Genomic DNA, 7,131 nt, shown 5'->3' with positions numbered 1-7,131 from the left:
ATTTGGGCGGTGCAGTTGCAATCGTCGTGGTTGTTGATGGAGTGGAGGGAGTTTCATGATCAATCAACCTTTGGGCCAATTCCTTGGCGCTATCAACGGTCGTAGGGCGTAATGCTAAAACGTTCCCTCGATACGGGGGCACTAAACCCCAGATGTATCGTTTAATCTTTTTTCCCTCAGTGGGGATCATGTTAGGGCACATAGTTACCAGGTCGCAGAACCTGGCCATATAAGCCACTATGTCAGTCCCCTTCATTTTGAGGTTCCAGAGTTCCTCCTCGAGTTTCTAAACTTCGCCCCTAGGGCAGTACTCTCTCATAAATAGGTCCTTCAGTGTGTCCCAGCCCATGGCGTTGGCTATTACCAAGGAGAGTGATTTGACATGGCCATTCCACCATGTCAAGGCCCTTTCAGTGAAGGTGCAGGCAGCGAAATTAATCTTGCTTTCCTCGGGCACGAGCACATCTCGAAGATGGCTTTGGTTCTTTCGATCCATTGGGACAGTTCAATGATCCCTCCGGTTCCATTGAAGAATGTTGGTTTGCAGCTCATGAAATCCTTATAGGTGCACCCCTGCGTACGTGCGTGGATTTCACCATGTCTAGAGTTGGTGCCCATTTCGGCTCCACTTGCATCGCCAGAATTCATTTGGGTCATAGCTGCAATCACAGCTGTGGTTACAGCTGTCTGAAACAACACCGGATCGAACTGTGGAGGAGGAGGTGGTGGAGGTGGAGTTTGAGTCGCAGCTCTGCCTCTGTTCGGGCGCTTACGGGGAGGAATCTTTTGCTGACAACTTATAAAGATGATGACAATAGTAAGAATCGGTTGTAAACATGACGAAAGCGTTTCACGGACTAAATCATCATAGTTCAACTATCAAATAGAGTCATAGTAAGAAAGTAGGGAATACGAAAGTATAGGCTTGCCCATAGAGTAAATAGCCGTCAATATTACTGATATTAATGATGTGAAATGAGTTTGGGAAAAGTGACCTAACAGTAGGTCTTACATCAAACCATAAGGGAAAAGGTTGGCTAATTAGAGTACTTTCAGAGTTAGGGATGCTTACAGACAAGTGTCCTATCGAACATAGAAAAAGGAAAGGCTAGTCCTTAAACAAAAGGGAGAGATGAGTTGACATCTTCTACTGGCGACGAGTACCCATTAAGTGAACCCTAAGATCAGCCACTTGGCGTACAACTTCCTGAAGATGTCGTTCCTGAGCCCTCTAACACGCCCGGAGTTCCCTAACTTCGGCTGGGGATGCAGCTAGTTGTTGCTGCAGAGCCTCATTGGTGCTCCTAGTCCTATCCATGGCGTCTTCCAGTTGGCGGATACGGACAGTGTTAAGGTTGGAGTTGGCATCAATTTCGACAACTCTTCCAATGGCTGCATGACCTTGTTTGATGTTCCTAGCAATCCTACGGACCATGATGGGTAAGACTCTGTCAGCTGAACCTCCCTCGCTTATGTTGTAGAAACTTCGGTCTCCGTTGAAAGGTAAAGGCTGACCCTGCTCATTGCTCCATCGGTTCAAGGTTATGGACCATATGGGAGTGGGACCTTGAAATGTTGGATGGGGGTTAGGGTTTGGGGCTATTGGGGGCAGGTTGTTGACTTCCGGTTCGGAGTCGGAGCTATCCGAAAAACCCTCTGCACGGTGATCATCTAAAAGGATCGGGTGATCATCTTCTGGCTCTTCATCGAGCCATCCCCCATTGCCCTGGTTTGGATAGTACGGATCGCCGAAAAGGTGGAAACCAGCCATGCTATCTACGCGAGAATGGGGAAAGAATAGTTAATAGGCATTCAAATCTAAGATACTTATAGGATGATAGTTATGAGTTAGACCAATACTTGCATAGTGCATACTAATTACATGCGACCAAGGCAAAATAGACCTTCGAATAGGCAACCCTAACTCTAAATCTACAACCAAACAAGGAACAAGAAGTAAAGCAAAGATCACAAATTCTAAGTCTATAGTGTCTTAATCGCATGTAACTGTAGGGTATCCACTTAGCAACTATTGCCCTACTAATAACAACCCTTTTAGTTCTCACATATGTAAATCACAAAATAGCAGAATACTCCTATAGTATTCTCGTTCTTATGTTCTTGTGGTAGTGTTGGTAAGTTTTTAGACTTTTTGCAACATCACAATCACTCTTAGGTACATGCTAGTCACTCCTAGGAAAATGTAGTTGATTAGGCTACATCCACCCAGATGTGACTATATGTCTCTAAGCCCAATTGTGTTGTCCAACAATATTAATACTTTTGTTCTGTTCAAGTATGATACCGAACCTTTGTATTTATGGATGTGTATATATATATATATATATATATATATATATATATATATATATATATATATATATATATATATATATATATATATATATATATACTTAGTTAAATATTTAGTATTTAAAAGTATATATTCTTGGTCAGAGTGTTTTAATCCCGGTGTGTTTATAGTTCGTATATCTTTTATGGGTTAATATTGTTGATTCACTATAAACAATGGTCTGATACCAATCTATCACACCCCAAAACCAAGGACGCCGGAATACGTTCTAGGGTGGAGAACGTCATGTACAGTATCATAACAATGCATAATAGTAAAAACAAGCAACAATATCCATTGCACTAATATAGTAATTGTAATACAAGCGTGTTCTGTACAGTTTGTTAGACACCAGAAAGTATAATCAAAATAAAGAGGAGTCTTGTATGTGCTCCGTCTTCTCAAAAGCTTCATCTGTACCTGTCTATTGATGACCTGAGAATACAATTTATTTTGAAAACGAGTATCAGCATTAAGCTGGTGAGTTCATAAGTATTTAGTGTCTTTGCTTGTATAAAAGTGTTTACAATCATATAATATAATAGTTGTTATCAAAGTTTGAAAATAGTGTGAAACCCTAGAAAATCCTATATTTTCCAGTAAAATTAGTCTTCTACCAAGACTTGGTTATTTGTAAGCTTGATCCTCTGAGTGTGTAAAAGTTTTCCCAACGAGACTATTAGCTATAAAAATATAGTTTTAGATTTCATTCATGTAAAGTAAATGGGTAAATAATGTTTTATCCCAACAGTTTTACTGCCGACTGTATGCAATAGAAGTGCAGACTCCAAGTAGTGATAAGTGTACAGTACACCTAGGGGAGTTTGTTTTACCTTTAATTCTATATTTATTAATTAAAGGTCCGGATGTGAACCCTTATGTAACCATGCTGATAGACGAGCGAGTGGCTGATGACCCTCCAGGTCACACGTAGTGTGGTGACATTTTGTCATCCCTGGTCCTAGTCGGCTCGGACTGTAGCTAGCAGTCGGGATGTGGGAGTGTCTATCCCGTATAGATCTATACACATAATGCCCGCTCTCCCTCCATGAGACTCTGCTTACACGGTAAAGGTACAGTAGAGTGCCGTATAGAGGAATAGTGTGTCACATTCTGTTTTAGTGTATTCTCTTATATTATAGTATAATGTACTTTTTAGTATAGTGTATTGAGTGATCTCTTGTATAGTATATAGTATTCTCCTTATATAGTATTTAACATGTAGAGACTTATAACAATACTAGCTATAGTAAGTGTCATAGTAATGGTAGAAATGAGCGGTAAACCTTAACTATACCTATTATAGTTAAATAGAATGTTGGTTGCATGCCTTTGATACACAAAGGTATTGAACTAAGTGAAGATTTTCATATCTATCACAAATATATATTATATATAACTAAGAATTCAATGACAGTCGGCCAGATAACAATATAACCAAAGTCCACAATCAAACAAGAATAGGAAGTAAGGCGAGCGATCAGTCCTAAGTCCTTCAAGTCTTACTTATATAAATATATTGGTGTAGATATAGTCTGGGAACAAAAGAAGTTAAAAAAAAGAGTTTGGAAATAGTTTTCAAACAATTTAACACGAAAAATGAGTTTGAAAAACATTTAAAGCAGTTTTGATGGCAAAGCGGTTAAAAGTATAGAAATCCTTTTTGATTGCAAGTTACAAATCACATGCGATTTATACTATAATTTGTTGGATTCAACTTTTATCCCCCCCCCCATAAAATCATTTAAAAACATTTAAAAGGTTAATTAAGGGATACAAACTCACCTGTAGTGTGTGGAGTGGATGGGATTGCCGGGTAGGATGCTAGGTGTCAAACGAGGACTTGAACACACACGCGGATCCTATGTAACATGTAGTGATACATAATTGTATCTAATTAGACATTTAATCACTAATTAAGTAAGTAAAGACCCTCTAATGCATGAAAACACCTTGTTTCAAGTGCTAGGAGTGTTAAGGGTTGCATCTAAGTGGAGTATAGTCTCACTTTGAAGTTTACTCCTCAAATGGTAGTACCTAGGGGTGTTTACGGTTTTTGTACCATATCCCCCATGATTTTACAACCGTAAGCTCATGCGAGTGGTGTATTTGTGTGCTTTAAGGCTTCATGCTTCACAAGGAAAGGTTCTAGGGTTGATTCAAGGGCTTAGGAAGTGGTTAGGGCATGAATTGCCCACTTTTTGAAGTTTACGGTCCTTGGACCATTTTTGGGGAGTTTACTACCATAAACCAATGAGTTTACGATAGTAAACTCATGGTTACTCCATCCACTTTGAGTTTTGGGGTTCATAGATCATTCTAACAAGTTCCTAGTCCATAAGTCATGCTAGAGAGGAAGTTAGGGCATCAAAACACCCTTTTGGGGGTGTTTATGGTTTTGGGAGATCCCCAAACCGTAAACACTTGTTCTTGGGGTTTAATCCATAAATTTTCAAGCATACTAAGAAGATAAATAGGTAGGATGAGTATACTTACTTATATGAAGCTTGTAAGAGGGTTTTAAGACCCAAAAACACTAGTGTGTTCTTGGTGATTTGAAGATGCTTGAAGATCTAAGTAAAAATCAAAATCCATGGATAAAAATGATGTATACACACTAGATTTAGTGTTGTATAAACGAATTTAGAGAGGAAACACTTACATTTGGCGGATTTGGAAGGATGAATTTATGATAGTTGAGAGAAAAACCTTGTGTTCTTGAGTGGAAAGTGTAGAAATGAAGGCAAGGGGAGTAAAATCATACTATATGCATGAGTTCTTGGGGAAAGGGTGTTTACGGCCCAAGCACCTCATGTTTGGCTGTAAACACCTATATAAGTTGTTGGTCGTTCGGTTTGTTACTCCTCACTATTAACGGCACTTCCTATTATTTAATTGCTTTACGATAATAAAGATAAAACACCAAATGGACTTAAATCCAGCCAAAAATGTATTAAAATATCTTTGACTAATATTTGAAGTGTTTGGATGTGGAAATTATACAAATGAAAATTTCGGGTTATCACAGTTTATGTGGTAAATATGCAACAAAAAGAGAAGAAATCTCGAGATCTATGACATAAGAAGGAAAACAGACATGATCTAAGGTATGCCACACTAAAAAAGTCAAGAACAATACCCTCTAAGCTTTAAAATAGACATATTGAAACACAAAACAAATTTTGGGGCTTAAATTGTCAAATAAACAAAAGTTGGGTGAAAAGTTGCCATTCACAGTTTTCTTGAGGGTCAAAAGAGTCAAAACAGTTAAAATAAATATTTTTTGTGAAAATTATGCTCTTCAAAAGACTTGAAATGTAAATAATAGCTCAATGGGCCAACTTTTGGGTTTTTCAAACCCATTAGGCCCAAAGTTGCAAAAAATCAGATTTTCAAAGGGCTAAAATGAAAAATTTCTCAAAACAGGGGATAAAAAGGTAAACAAAATTATTTCAAGGGTTAAAATGCGTTTCTTTACTAAAAAGGGTAATAAATGTAAAGTTTTTGGATTTTGGACCAAAATTGTAAAAGTTGCAAAAGTTTGGACTTTAACCGACAAACACTTTTCTAAAACGGCTGAAACTGCCAAAGAATACATTTTGGGCTAAGAATATCAATTGAGAAAGTCTATAGGTCAAATGTGTCAAGAAAAAGATTTAAGGGCTTAAAATGTCTTTTTTTATAAAAGGGACAAAAATTGTCATCTTTATTAAAATGGGTCAACCAATAATTTGAATCAATTCTTTACTATCAAGATGTTTGAGTCAAAAATACAAACTACAACTCTTGAAGATGAATATATGTATAATTCCAAGAATCGTTAACAACAACCGAGCGGCCTCGTGCCAATCCAAAATAACAATCGTCCAATCAAACCTTCCAACAATTATAAAATTCTTAAAAACAATTAAACAATCCAAACTTTGGGCTTGAAAATCCAATCATGCTTGTTGGGCCTCTATGACCCATTAACATGATTTTGGGCCTAAAGAATAATAGCAAATGTTATTGGGCCTCCTACGACCCAATTTCATATTTAAGGGACCCTAAATGGCTTTTAAGTGCTATTGGGCCTTAGAGACCATTAGTACTGCTAGTAAGGTCCAAGTAAACAAATATAGGTCGATAATCAATAGTTATCAAGTCAACTGGGATTTTGTGAGTAATAACGGGTGACACCAACGTGTATCGGTCGTAGTCTGTAGTTATAATCAAAGTCTCCTGGAGGGAGAGCGAGAGTTTGTGTATAGATCTATGCGGGGGTGACTCCCCCACACCTTAGCTGTTCGCTACAGTTAGACTCGGCCAGTCTAGGGTGACAAAATCTGAAGATCAATTTCGGCGTTCACCAGAATGCTAAGACAGACGAACTAGTCATTATCGTGCATGGTTATAATGACTCACATAAATAAATCCAATATAAATCAAGTAATCAAGGTAATTCAAAATCATTTACGTGGCGGATAACCATTCAAACTGTTATATAATATATTTATTGTGGAAAACATCGGGTTTTCCGGGGAAGTTTAACATTTTTACTTGTACGTTTAATACAAAGTTTTTCAATTATACATGTTTTGAAATCATCATGCATATATTTACGGATCCTTACACCTTTTTAAAAAAATGGTCTTTTCAGAAAAAATCAGATTTTCTGGGTTGTTTTCGTTCAAACTACACAAAACATTTTCATATCAAACCTGCTTATGAACTCACCAACATTCCATATGTTGACCGTTTTTCAAAATAACTTGTATTCTCAGGTAACAGGTAAGCTG

This window comes from Lactuca sativa, chromosome 8 (assembly GCF_002870075.4).
Source record: "Lactuca sativa cultivar Salinas chromosome 8, Lsat_Salinas_v11, whole genome shotgun sequence".
In the NCBI taxonomy this organism is placed as follows: Eukaryota; Viridiplantae; Streptophyta; class Magnoliopsida; order Asterales; family Asteraceae; genus Lactuca; species Lactuca sativa.
Note: the sequence above shows the minus strand (reverse complement) of the source record.